This window comes from Hordeum vulgare, chromosome 4H (genome assembly GCF_904849725.1).
Source record: "Hordeum vulgare subsp. vulgare chromosome 4H, MorexV3_pseudomolecules_assembly, whole genome shotgun sequence".
NCBI classification, from domain to species: domain Eukaryota; kingdom Viridiplantae; phylum Streptophyta; class Magnoliopsida; order Poales; family Poaceae; genus Hordeum; species Hordeum vulgare.
The window spans coordinates 136505754-136519735 of record NC_058521.1 but is presented as its reverse complement, the minus strand read 5'-3'; positions in this window follow the sequence as shown (position 1 = coordinate 136519735).

Below are 13982 nucleotides of genomic sequence, written 5' to 3'. Positions count from 1 at the left end.
TTTGCTATGTTCACTACTTGTTGCAATGATATTTGCAATAATATTGAAAGTGGGTTTGGAGAAGTCATGACTTTAGTTGATGATAATCCCACTATTTTTGAAGAGCGTCAACTTTGCATGCATGTGGATCATGAAAAGAATATCCTTTGTGATAGCTATTTTGTTGAATTTTATTATGATCCCACATGTAATTGCTATGAGAGAGGAAAATATTGTGGTAGAAACTTTCATGTTACCAAATTACCTCTCGTTATGTGGAGATTGCTATTGTCTCTTTCTTCTTCCTTGCATATGGCAACTATTGGTTGTCTTGACAATCTGTTTTCCTATAAAATGCCTATGCATAGGAAGTATGTTAGACTTAGATGTGATTTTCACATGTTTCATGATGCTCTCTTCGTGTCCGATTTCTATCTTTTATGTGAGCATCATTAAAATCCTTATGCCTAGCTAAGGGCGTTAAAAAATAGCGCTTGTTGGGAGGCAACCCAATGAATTTATCTTTTTTATTTCTGTTTTTTTGCGCCCACACCATCATAGTTCTCTTATGATAGTGGTTTTTGTGTTTCTTTTTGTGTTTGAGCCAAGCAAAACCTTTATGACTAGTCTTGGTGATGGTTGTTTGTTCCTGCTGGAAAAAGACAGAAACTTTTTGCTCAAGAGATTATTTTTCATTTTTATTCAGAAAGAGATTTTGAGTTGATTTTTTTTGCTTCTGGTTAATATACCTTTTGCCCAGGCATTACTAATGTTTCGGAATTTTTGAGGTACCAGAAGTATACGAAGTATACATATTTCTACAGACTGGTCTGTTTTTCACAGATTCTGTTTTTGTTGAGTTGGTTGCTTGTTTTGATGAAACTATGGATAATATCGGGGGGTACTAGCCATGGAAAAGTGAGAATACAGTAATCTAACACCAATATGAATGGAAATCAAGATTTCTACAGTACCTAAAGACCTGGTAGTTTGTTTTCTTGTGCTAATGTTATCACGAGTTTCTGTTTAAGTTTTGTGTTGTGAAGTTTTCATGTTTTGGGTGATGTTCTCATGGACAAAGGGATAAAGAGTGGAAAGAGCTAAAGCTTGGGGATGCCCAAGGCATCCCAGGCCAAATTCAAGGACACCAAAAACCTAAGCTTGGGGATGCCCCGGGAAGGCATCCTCTCTTTCGTCTTCAATCCATCGGTAACATTACTTGGAACTATATTTTTATTCACCACATGATATGTGTTTTGCTTGGAGCGTCTTGTATCGTAGGAGTCTTTTCTTTTTGTTGTGTCACAATCATCCTTGCTGCACACCTTTTGAGAGAGACATGCACTCATAGTGATTTTGCTAGAATGCTCATCGTGCTTCACTCATATCTTTTGAGCTAGATAATTTTGCTCTATGTGCTTAACTTATATCTTTTAGAGCATGGCGGTGCGTGACTTGGTAGTTGGTTTGTGCTATGAAAGTAGTCCCAAAGGTGATAGGTACCCAAAAAGGATACAAAAACCTCCATCTTCATGTGCATTGAGTAGACAGAGAAGTCTTGATTCCTCTCAATTAGTTTTGAGACGTGGATTTGGTAATATTAAGAGTTATGTTAGTAGGGTGTTGTGAATCTAGAAATACTTGTGTTCAAGTTAGTAATTCCCGTAGCATGCACGTATGGTGAACCGCTATGTTAGGAAGTCGGAGCATAATTGATCTATTGATTGTCATCCTTTGTGTTGAGGTCGGGATCGCACGATGGTTAACACCTACCAACCCTTCCCCTAGGAGTATGCGTTTAGCACTTTGTTTCGATTACTAATAAAAACTTTCGCAACAAGTATGTGAGTTCTTCATGACTAATGTGAGTCCATGGTATAGATGCACTTTCACCTTCCACCATTGCTAGCCTCTCTAGTGTCGCGCAACTTTCGCCGGTGCACAAACCCTCCATATGCCTTCCTCAAAACAGCCACCATACCTACCTACTATGGCATTTTCATAGCCATTCCGAGATATATTGCCATGCAACTCCCACCGTTCCATCTCATGACTTGTGTCGTCACTCTCATATTGCCATTGCATGATCGTAAGATAGCTAGCGAGATGTTTCAACGTCATACACCAAGCTAGATCGTTGCACATCCCGGTACACTGCCGGAGGCATTTCCTATAGAGTCATCGTCGTTCTAAGCTTTGAGCTGTGAGTAAATAAAAGTGTGATGATCATCATTATTAGAGCATTGTCCCATGTGAGGAAAAAAAATAGGCCAAAGAGCCCAAATAAAAAAATAAAAGAAAAAAGAAAAAACAGAGGCCCAAGAGCCCAATAGAAAAAAACCAGAAAAAGAGAGAAGGGACAATGCTACTATCTTTTTCCACACTTGTGCTTCATAATAGCACCATGTTCTTCATGATTGAGAGCCTCTCGTTTTGTCACCACCATATACTAGTGGGAATCTTTATTATATAACTTGGCTTCTATATTCCAATGATGGGCTTCGTCAAATTGCCCTAGGTCTTCGTGAGCAAGCAAGTTGGATGCACGCCCACTAGTTCTCCTTTTGAGCTTTCACATACTTATAGCTCTAGTGCATCCTTTGTATGGCAATCCCTACTCATTCACATTGATATATATTAATGTTCATCTCCATAGCCCTTTGATACGCCGAGTCAATCTGACCATCTCCTCCTTTTTTGTCTCACAACCACCACCACACTCTATTCCACCTATAGTGCTATATCCATGGTTCACGCTCATGTATTGCGTGATAGTTATAAAAAGTTAGGTAAAGTAAGAGTGCGAAAACAATTACTTGGCCAATACCGGGGTTGTGCATGATTTAAATTAGTTGTGTGGGGATGATGGAGCATAGCCAGACTATATGATTTTGTAGGGATAACTTTCTTTGGCCCTGTCATTTTGAAAGTTCATTATTACCTTGCTAGTTTGCTTGAAGTATTATTGTTTTCATGTCAATAGCAAACTATTGTTTTGAATCTTATGGATCTGTACATTCATGTCACATGAAAGAAGTTACAAAGGACAAATATGCTAGGTAGCATTCTATCACATCCCTGAAACCCTAATCAAGTTAGCATTGTTCTCATATCTTCTTTGCATTGCATCCAAGAAAATTTCAACAAGAACAAAGCAAGTGGTGAAGGAAAACTCAAAAACCCTAGCCACTTCTCAAATTCAAAGGAATTATAAACTTGCTCAAATCAATGAACCCAAAATGGCCTCAAGAAAAGTTCAACTTTTCTGATAATTCTTGAAAACAAATAAGTAATGAAGAAAACCATTCTATTAATACTTTTGGCATTTTAAATAAATGCAAAAGACTACTGGTTTCAAGTTTTAAATTTAAATTCAAAAGTATATAGTTTCCAAAAATGCTGAAAACTTTATGGGTGATTGGAAATATTCCAACTAACACCCCAGCATTTTTCAAACTATTTATAGTTTTCTTGTGAAGCCAAAATAAATGGAAAGTAATGTCAATAAATAAAACAGAAACAAAATAGAAAGAAAAGGGAAAAAACCTACCTGTCGCCTCAGGAGGCCCAGCCCATCACGGGCAGAGGAGAGATCGACCACGGCTGCTCCTCCACCTCCTGCTTCGCCGTGGCGACCTCCGGTGCCTCCCAGGACAGCGCGAGAGCAGGGTTATCCTCCCCGAGCGTGTCTCTATCCGTTCCCGTGCTCCAGTTCCCCCCTCCTCTCGGGTTCTCTCCTCCCTCCTCCTGCCGCCATTGCCAAGAGCTCAAGCTCGAGCTGCCGTGCCCCTAGCCACAGGAACTTCCTCCCGAGTAGTCCAGTAGCTCCGCCTCGACGAGCTCGTTCTCCCTGCAAAGGCCGAAACCTCCCCGAGCCCTGCAACGCCCCCAGCTCCATCGTCTTCAACCTTCGGCCACCGGCAAATCGACGGTGGATCGCCGGCTACAGCCCCTCCCCGAGCAGTCTGAGACTAGCTTCACCTCCACTGTGAGCCTGCGATCATTTCCCCTCTTCTTCCCCTCGGATTCGTGCCCCCTACCCATCGGACCATCGAACCCGAGCTCCGGCAGCTGCCTCGTCTCGTCGCCGGCTTGCTCCAGCCACCCATAGCCCTCCCTGAGGCCAGTGCTGGATGAGGCCGAGCCTGGGGATCATCCCATTGCTCTCGGCAACCGTTTCCGAGCACCACAGCACGAGTTAGCGCGTCTCCGGCGAAGTTCCGCCGTGGATCTGGTCGCCGCCGGTCAGACTCCGGCGGGGGACGACGCGGCCGGCCTAACCCCGGCGGTTTAGCGCTAAGCACTCGCTGACAGTGGGCCCCAGGCCAAGTCAAACGCAATCAGGGGGCTGGTCAGCGCGGGAATAGTTCGTGAGACGCTGACCAGTGGGTCCCCCCTGTCAGGTTTGACCCGATCATGTCAGTTGACCTGCTGACGACATGATGATGTAGTTATGACGCAATAAGTGAATTTCTGATTAAAAGAATTCTAGAAAAATGCCAAAACTTCTAAAAATCGTAGAAATGAATCTGTATTCCAATGAAAATAATTTATATATGAAAAAGTATCAGAAAAATTCAAGGAATTTGAATATGTCATTTTCAAACATGTTTGAAAATGTTAGTGGACCCAAACATATATAATAATGAATAAGTTAACTTTTATAAATACTTTGGAGATGGAATTTGGAAGTCATTTGAATTCCACTTCAAATGATATGATCAAACATTGTTCAAACACAAACCAGCAACTTAACATGTCATTTCCATGCATGTAAAATAACAAGTAGATCTGAGCATCAGGTCGAATCAATTAAAATGGTATTCGAGAATACCTCGTTTGAAGTAATATTTGAATTTGATTCAAATCAACTTCAAACCTAATAAAAGTTAACTATAATAGTAAACCACCTTGCATCCTCATGCCATGCTCATGCATCATCTTGTTGCATATGTTTGTTATTGGTTGTTGTCATTCCTTTCGGTAGGCTCCGCTCCTCCGGATTCCACCGAATATCCGACTGGCCGATATTGTCCCTCCTCTGAGCAACAAGGCAAGCAACCATTTTGATCATCCCGATAAATCCCATGTTCTCGCTCCTGCACTTACTTATTGCATTAGGATCAAATATGTCAAATGCTTTTGCCACGTTAGTTGAACCCACTTCCTTTGCATGACCTATCCTTGTCACAGTAAATAGCTGAACCTTGCAAACTAGCATACCTGGTAGTTTCTTGGGCCATGATGTGCCTTGTCCTGCTATGCATGCTATGCTTAGAGTTGTGTATGGTCTGTCATCTGGGAGATGAACAGAATTGTGAGAATGTGTTCAGTAAGTAAAGGTTGTGTGTTGAACCTGATTTGGTAAAGGTACCGGTGAAAGGCTGTGTAGGAGTACATGGCGGGTTGTTTCATTGGAACCGTCCTTAGGAACTGAGTTCCGTGTATGTAATCCAAGACGAGATACTACAACATGCTGGGCCCTGAAATATGACCCCGCTTGACTTATTAATCGCTTAGTACTCGGTCCAGGAGTTGCAAGTAGTTTCTGGTCTTCATAGTCATGTTGGAGGCCGTGGATAGTGCTGACCTGAGAGGTGGGCTGTGACGCGGTAGGCGGTGGCACGGTGTACCAAGTGGCACCCGGATGGTGGGCTTGGGAACCCTGCGCACATCGTTTGGGGCCGTGGCGGAAACCTCGCCCGGACTTCCGTGCGGGTTACCCTCAGATAGGCGATAGACCTGGACTAAGTATTAGCGTGGTTAACGGTGGTGGCCGACTCCCTCGTTGGGCTTCCGCTTGAAGGTTGCCGAGGTGCATGACGTGCACATGGCGATAAGTGGCAAGAGCGTGTGTGACGAAGTACACCCCTACAGGGTTATGATCTATTCGAATAGCCGCATCCACGGATATGGACTACTTGGAGACATATGTTGTTCATAGATAACTTCAATGGCTACTCATAAAATTGTCAAGATAAGCGTGAGTGTCGTGGACGGCATTTCCGTATGGAGACGGAATGATTCCACGATGGAGTATTGTTGTGGTGTTAGTGGACTCATGTGCGAGAAATCAAGTTGTCAAAAATTATTTAAAAATGCAAGTTGTCTAGCCATGAGTCAAATGCTGGCTTATCGCATGAAACCCCACAATTCCTTATTGATACATTGCATGAGTAGATAGTTATCCTAAAGTCTTGCTGAGTACCTCCGTACTCATGTTTGCTTAATAATTGTTGCAGAGGTTGTTAATGACCCTAACGGAGGGTTCTTCCTAGCCATCGTTGACGACGAGTAGCTAGTGTCCCAGCTACGATCTGGCCCTAGGTCTTGTCTGTAGTATAGTCAGGCCATGTGCCTTCTAGTTTCACCTGTCTATACTCGGACAGTTTAAACACTTCCGCTGGCTTGTAACTGAATGACTGCTATAATGGGTCGTGAGACCCTTACTGTGTAATATTATGTGTGTGGCTCTTCCGAGCCTTTTAAATAAAGCTTGTATGTTTATGGTTATGTTGTGATGCCAGCGATGTATCTATACATATCAGTATGCCATGCGTACGTGTGACGTACTTGATATGTATGGGGTTCGATTACCTAGCCGTAGACTTTAGTAGCATTCCTTACAGGGAAATGCCCCTTTGTGATCCAACAAGCCATGGTAGCTCGCTACTGCTCCGGACACATTGGTCGACCGGCGTGTGTCCTTCTTAGCTATTGTGTCTGTCCCCTTTGGGGAAATGTCACGCGATGTAATGGAGTCCTTGTAGCTTGCTACGACTCGTCTACATTCGCTGGTGATCGACACCTGCTTTGTTGGGTCATGTATGCCTGTCCCTGTGCGGAACTGCCACATTGGTTTATGACTAGACATGTCGATCCGGGTTCTTTGTCATTGGATTGCTAGCGACACAATTGCATACGTGAGTCAAAAGGCGCAAACGGTCCCGGCTAAGGTAAGGCTGCAGCCGTGGGGTTAACCGTGCATGAGACCGCAAAGAGATGCGATGTGTTACACGCTGGATTCCTATGGCTTAGGATCGGGGTCCCGACAGCGTTGGTATCAGAGCCTGACTGACTGTAGGACTACTAAGCCAAACTGGTCGAAGTTGAGTCTAGAATTGCTTTAGTTATATATAAGGGAATTGTTTGTGGAAGGGAACGTAAGACTCTTGTTCTCTTCTCAAGTATTATATTCTGGCCATCCTCGTCTTTTCTGCGGGAATTAAGGACTAGGTTACTCATTTTCTTCTAGGACTGTGTTTCTGATCGGTAGATTATAAGACTACGGGTCGAGAGGTATATTGGGTTTCTTTTATCCCTAGGAAAAAAAGGAAGTAAGTTTGATGATCAGAGAATTGAACCTGATAGTTGAGTGGTTACGCTATTCTATCTTGGGTTGTCTCAAAATTTGTTTTTGAGCATTTACAGCCGTTATGCTGCCCAATTTTGCATTCAGAGCTCTAATGCTTTTGCATTACTCTCTATTTTCAGATGCCTGGCCATCCTTCTCGTCAGGTGGTTCGTCTGACCAGGTGCATTGATGTGCCAGGTCATACGGCCATGTTGGTCAGGGTGATGTCGGTGTGCGGTTACCGTTGGTACCGAGAGTACACAGTGGAGGAACAGTACCAAGACTTCAACCAGAGCCAGTATATCTGCACAGTTAGGGTATTTCCAGACTACCCTGGAGCTGAGGAGCCAATCCATTGGTCATATGGATTGGGAGTCACTGTTGACATGACAGTACAAGATGCTGCCTATTCAATGCTAACCATTATGACGGCGAGACATGCACTGTTGCAGAATTCAGAGTTCTGCTATGTTCCTGCCTCTCAGCCTGGTGAAGAGGGATATCTCAGCTGGGTTTATTTTGATTCCTCTATGGAGGATCCACTATTGCAGTCCACTGTTGAGATGCTAGAGAACAGAGACAGGGATGCTCGTGCTCTCCGCATGGAGCTTTATGCCACACGTGCTCATCTGTGGACGGCTTTGACGGAGCTGGCACCGGTAGTCCAGACAGGGTACGGAGATATGGAGATGCTGAACCCTGTTAGGACCCATCTTCCGGCCCACGTTGAATGGCCAACTATAGGAGGAGTCACCCCTCTTCGGGGACCCCTACTACCACCAGTCAGGGGACCAAGGCCACATCCGTGTTCTTATGGATCCCAGGGATCTCAGGCTAGAGTGTTTCCTGATCCGCAGGTTGAGCTTCCAGGCCATGGAGGTAATCTTTATGAGATGTTCTATGCGGATGCCTGAGCTGTGAGTGGAAGGATAGTATGGTAGTATCCGTACGTTCACAGTCCTGCGTGACTTGTGAAGTATGCTTGTGATGTGGAATGAATTCCGGAGGCCTAGAAAAATAATGTATAGGAAGCTTGCAAGCCTCTGATGAGTAGTTTCATAATTTCAGTAGTTGCTCTTCGGTTGAGGTTGTAATGAACTATGTAAGGGTGTGTATGAACCATGGTGTATATATAGCAGTTGCTTGTTACCATGTTGTTCGGATATTCATTTCCGCATTCCATGTGTTTAGTGCATTCTTAATCCATAGCTAGTCTTGATAATGATATTGGTCTAAGTTGTGAGTTTGTTTGTCAGGATGGTGTTCACCAGGTTGAACCGTGCCCCTGCTCATGAGCAAGGCGAGGGTAGTCAAGCGTCGCAGGAAGACCTGCCTCACCCGCCCTCTCTGGCGGAAGTTATGCTTGAGGCAGAGAGGAACAAAAGGGAGACCAACCGACTGTTAGAGCGTATTGAGCAGAATACGGCTCGTCAGCCTAGGAATGCTGCAGTGTCCCTCAATGACTTCGTGAAGCTAAATCCTCCAAAGTTCCATCACTCCGTCGACCCCCTCGACGCTGATGACAGCTGTGTAGCATCTCACGCAAGATTCGCTCTACGAATGTTTCTGAGGCCGACAAGGTGACCTTTGCGGCGTATTTTCTGGAAGGACCCGCCAATCTGTGGTGGGAGAACTTTGAAGCTATGCGTCCTGCTGAACCAGCAGCCACATGGGCAGACTTCAGTGCAGCCTTCCGTCTGCACCATATTCCAGAGGGCCTGATGGACAGAAAGATAGAGGAGTTCTGTGCATTCACCCAGGGAAAGTTGACCGTGGATGCCTATTGCCGCGAGTTCGGTAACCTCGCCCGCTATGCAACAGAGGAGGTGTCTACTGACGCCAAGAAGCAAGCAAGGTTCCATAAGGGTCTGAGCCCTGAGCTTCGTCGTGATCTGCGCCTCCACGAGTGTGCAAGTTTCCAAGCCCTGGTCAACAAGGCGATCAGTGCTGAGACTAGTCATACCGACTTTGAAGCCACAAAGAAGCACTCCCTTGATTTTGGCTCGTCATCTGGTTCCGCGTTACCAAAACGCAGGATGTGGGTTCCGAATAGTTCTCTGCCGCCAAGATACACTCTGAGGCCATCCTACGTGGCGCCTCAGACAAATCAGACCAACCCTCCAGCAAAAACTTATGGTGGTCCAGCTAGCAATGCGGCACCACGTGCCAACCAAGTGATATGCTACAAGTGTGGAGAACCATGGCACTATTCCCGTGAGTGTCCTCAGAATGTGGGTGCTAAGCAACCCGGAAAGTCCGTCGGGCAAGGCAAGTCGGGCAAAGCTTACTATGTGAAGCCAACTCCTGCACATGGCCGTGTGAACTATGTCTCAGCAGAAGAAGCTGCAGAGGATCCCGACGTGATACTGGGTATGCTTCTTGTTAATCATCACCCAGCGTCTGTTCTCTTTGACACTGGGTCTTCTCATTCCTTCATTTCAGAAAGTTATGCACAGTTGCATAACATGTCTTTTTGTGATATGCCAATTCCATTGGTTGTCCAAACCCCTGGTAGAAAGTGGCAAACCTCTAGGATCACCTATGGCAACGAAATTCTAGTAGACAGGCTAGTTTTTCTAGCCTCAATGATAGCCCTGAAATCTTCGGATATTAATATCATCTTGGGTATGGACTGGATGTCAGCTCACTATGCCAAGATTGATACTCATTCTAGAAATGTTCATCTTACCCATCCCTCGGGTGAGATAGTCAATGTCTCTACTCGAGTTGCCAAATGCCAACTCTATTCCCTCAATGCCAACCCTCTTCCGGAACTTGAAGACATTCCGGTAGTCCGTGACTTCCCGGATGTTTTTCCAGAGGAACTGCCACGAATTCCACCTGACAGAGATGTAGAGTTTGTGCTAGATCTTGTTCCGGGAACTGTTCCAATAGCCAGAAGACCATATAAGATGGCACCCCTGGAGCTAGCCGAACTTAAGAAGCAACTAGATGAGGCATTGAATAAAGGTTTCATTCGTCCTAGCTCTTCTCCTTGGGCTTGCCCCGTCCTATTCATCAAGAAGAAAGACGGAACGGATCGGATGGTTGTAGATTACCGACCAGTTAATCTGGTCACCATAAAGAACAAGTATCCGCTCCCCAGGATCAACGACCTGTATGATCAGCTCGCTGGATCCTCAATCTTCTCCAAAATGGATTTGAGGTTGGGATACCATCAAATCAAGATCAAGAACGGGGACATTCCAAAAATGGCATTTGTTACTCGTTATGGCCAATACGAGTACACCGTCATGTCCTTCGGTTTAACCAATGCCCCAGCCACCTTCTCTCGTCTGATGAATTCAATCTTCATGGAGTATTTGGATAAATTTGTCGTGGTATACCTCGATGATATTCTCATTTACTCGAAGAACGAACAAGAACATGCCGAGCATCTAAGGTTGGTGTTGATGAAACTTCGAGAGCATCGCCTTTATGCCAAGTTTTCAAAATGTGAATTTTGGTTACCAGAAGTGACCTATCTAGGTCACGTATTCTCTGGTAAGGGTATTGATGTCAATCCCGAGAGAGTTCAAGCTGTCCTTGATTGGACTCAACCTGAATCGGTTAAGCAAGTTAGGAGTTTTCTTGGTCTAGCGAGCTATTGTCACCGCTTTGTCCAGAATTTCTCCAAGCTTGCAAAGCCTCTAACTGAACTCCTCAAGAAGGATAAAAAGTTCGAGTGGACACCACAGTGTGAGCATAGTTTTCAGGAACTGAAAAGGCGTCTGACTTCCGCACCTGTGTTGCTACCACCAGATTTTTCTAAGGACTTTGTTATCTATTGCGACGCCTCGCACAAGGATTAGGTTGCATTTCATTCAAGATCGTCATGTGATTGCATACGCATCTCGACAGTTGCGTCCACATGAGGATAATTATCCCACACATGATCTTGAGCTTGCAGCTGTGGTCCATGCACTAAAAACCTGGCGACATTACCTTCTGGGTAATCGTTGCGAAATATTCACTGATCACCAAAGTCTGAAATATATCTTCACCCAGCCGAATTTGAATCTCACGCAAAGACGGTGGGTTGAGTTGATCTCGGATTACGACTTAGGGATAACTTACACCCCGGGGAAGGCCAATGTTATGGCTGATGCACTAAGTCGTAAATCTTATTGTAACAATTTGATGCTACAACAAGGTCAACCACATCTCTATGAGGAATTTCGGAAGTTGAATCTTCATATTGTTCCTCAAGGATTCCTTTCTACCCTGGTGGCGAAGCCTACCCTTAAGGATCAAATTATAGCTGGCCAGAAGCGTGACAAGGGTATATCACGGATCAAGGAGAATATTATTAGCGGAAACGCTAAAGAATTTTCCATGAATAATCAAGGTGTTGTGTTCTTCCAGAATCGTCTAGTGGTTCCTAAGAACCTACATCTAAGGCAGTTAATCCTTAAGGAGGCCCATGATTCTCCTTTCACCATTCATCCCGGTAGTACTAAGATGTATCAGGACCTACGCCAGAGGTTCTGGTGGACTAGGATGAAGAGATAAATTGCTGAGTTCGTTGCTTATTCCGACGTTTGTCATTGAGTTAAGGAAGAACATCAAAGGCCTGCTGGCACCCTTCAACCTTTAGCTATTCCTGAATGGAAATGGGATAAAGTCAGTATGGATTTCATTACCGGATTTCCCAAGACCAAGAAAGGAAATAATGCTATCTTTGTGGTCATTGACCGTCTCTCCAAAGTAGCTCATTTTCTTCCAGTTCGTGAGAGTATAACAGCTAGCCAACTAGAAGAGTTATATATCTCTCGAATAGTGTCTCTTCATGGTGTTCCCCTGGAGGTTAACTCAGACCGTGGGAGTATCTTTACTTCTCGCTTCTGGGAAAGTTTTCAGAATGCCATGGGGACTCACTTATCTTTTAACACTACTTTCCATCCTCAATCAAGTGGTCAAGTAGAAAGAGTGAATCAAATCCTAGAAGATATGCTCCGAGCATGTGTTATATCATTCGGTATGAATTGGGAGAAGTGCCTTCCATTTGCCGAATTTGCTTATAACCATAGTTATCCATCAAGCTTGGGCAAAGCTCCTTTTGAAGTTCTCTATGGACGAAGATGTCGAACACCTCTTAATTGGTCAGAAACCGGAGAGAGGCAACTCTTTGGCCCGGATAAGATCCAGGATGCACAAGAGTAGGTTCGCATTATTCGTGAAAAGTTGAAAACAGCCCAGTCTCGTCAAAAGAGCCAATATGATCGTCATCATAAGGCTGTGACCTTTGAAGTTGACAAGAAGGCTTACCTTCGGGTTACACCTTTGAAGGGTACCCATCGATTCGGTATCAAGGGCAAGTTGGCTCCTCGTTACATTGGTCCTTTTCGCATTCTTGCCAAACGAGGAGAAGTTGCCTACCAGTTGGAACTTCCTCCGCATCTTTCCAAGGTTCATGATGTCTTCCACGTCTCGCAACTCACGCGTTGCTTTTCGGATCCTATCCGTGAAGTGGACCACGAAACGCTTGATCTCCAAGATAACCTTTCGTACCGAGAATACCCCGTGCGTATTCTTGATCAAGCTGAGCATACCACTCGACGTCGAAACCTGAAGTTTCTTAAAGTTCAATGGTCAAATCATTCTGAAAAGGAGGCTACTTGGGAAAGAGAGGATCGTCTCTGACTTGAGTATGCTGCGTTATTCCCAACGACTTCTAAATCTCGGGACGAGATTCTTTTGAGTGGGGGTGAGTTGTCACATCCCTGAAACCCTAATCAAGTTAGCATTGTGCTCATATCTTCATTGCATTGCATCCAAGAAAATTTCAACAAGAACAAAGCAAGTGGTGAAGGAAAACTCAAAAACCCTAGCCACTTCTCAAATTCAAAGGAATTATAAACTTGCTCAAATCAATGAACCCAAAATGGCCTCAAGAAAAGTTCAACTTTTCTGATTATTCTTGAAAACAAATAAGCAATGAAGAAAACCATTTTAATAATACTTTTGGCATTTTAAATAAATTCAAAAGACTACTAGTTTCAAGTTTTAAATTTAAATTCAAAAGTATATAGTTTCCAAAAATGCTGAAAACTTTATGCACTACTGGAATTGAGAATTTTGCCTTCTGCCTTGCCTTTGCCTTCTGCTCACGCATGGCAAAGGCACTCTTTGCCGTCAGTTGGCACAGTGCTGACGGCAAAGAGGTGGTTGATGGCAAAGGTTTTATTTGCCGTCGGCCACCTCTTTGCCGTCTGCTGGCGGACGACAAAGGTCCCAAAGGCAGACGGCAAAGGGTGGGCAGACGGCAAAGCCCCCCCCCAACGGCCGAACCCACACCCCCACCCACCCCGCCCCTTTGTCGTCCGCCACCCTCCCTTTGCACAAGGCAAAGGGGGCATGGCCCTAACAGCTCCGGCGCCTCTAACGGCTCCCACCCTGCACCCAATCCCTGCCCGCCTACCCCCCCCCCTCTCTCTCTCTCGCGCGCGCGCGCCCGCCGTCGTCTGCCCACCCCGCCGCCGCCGTAGCTCCCCTCCCCAGCCACCCCGCGCCGCCGCCCTCCCGGCCGCCGCCCCCTCCCACCTTCCTCCCGACCGCTGCCCCCTCCCACCTCCCTCCTGGCGGCCGCCCCCCCATCTCCCTCCCAGCCGCCGCCGCCCCCTCCTACCTCCCTCCCGACCCCCCTCCC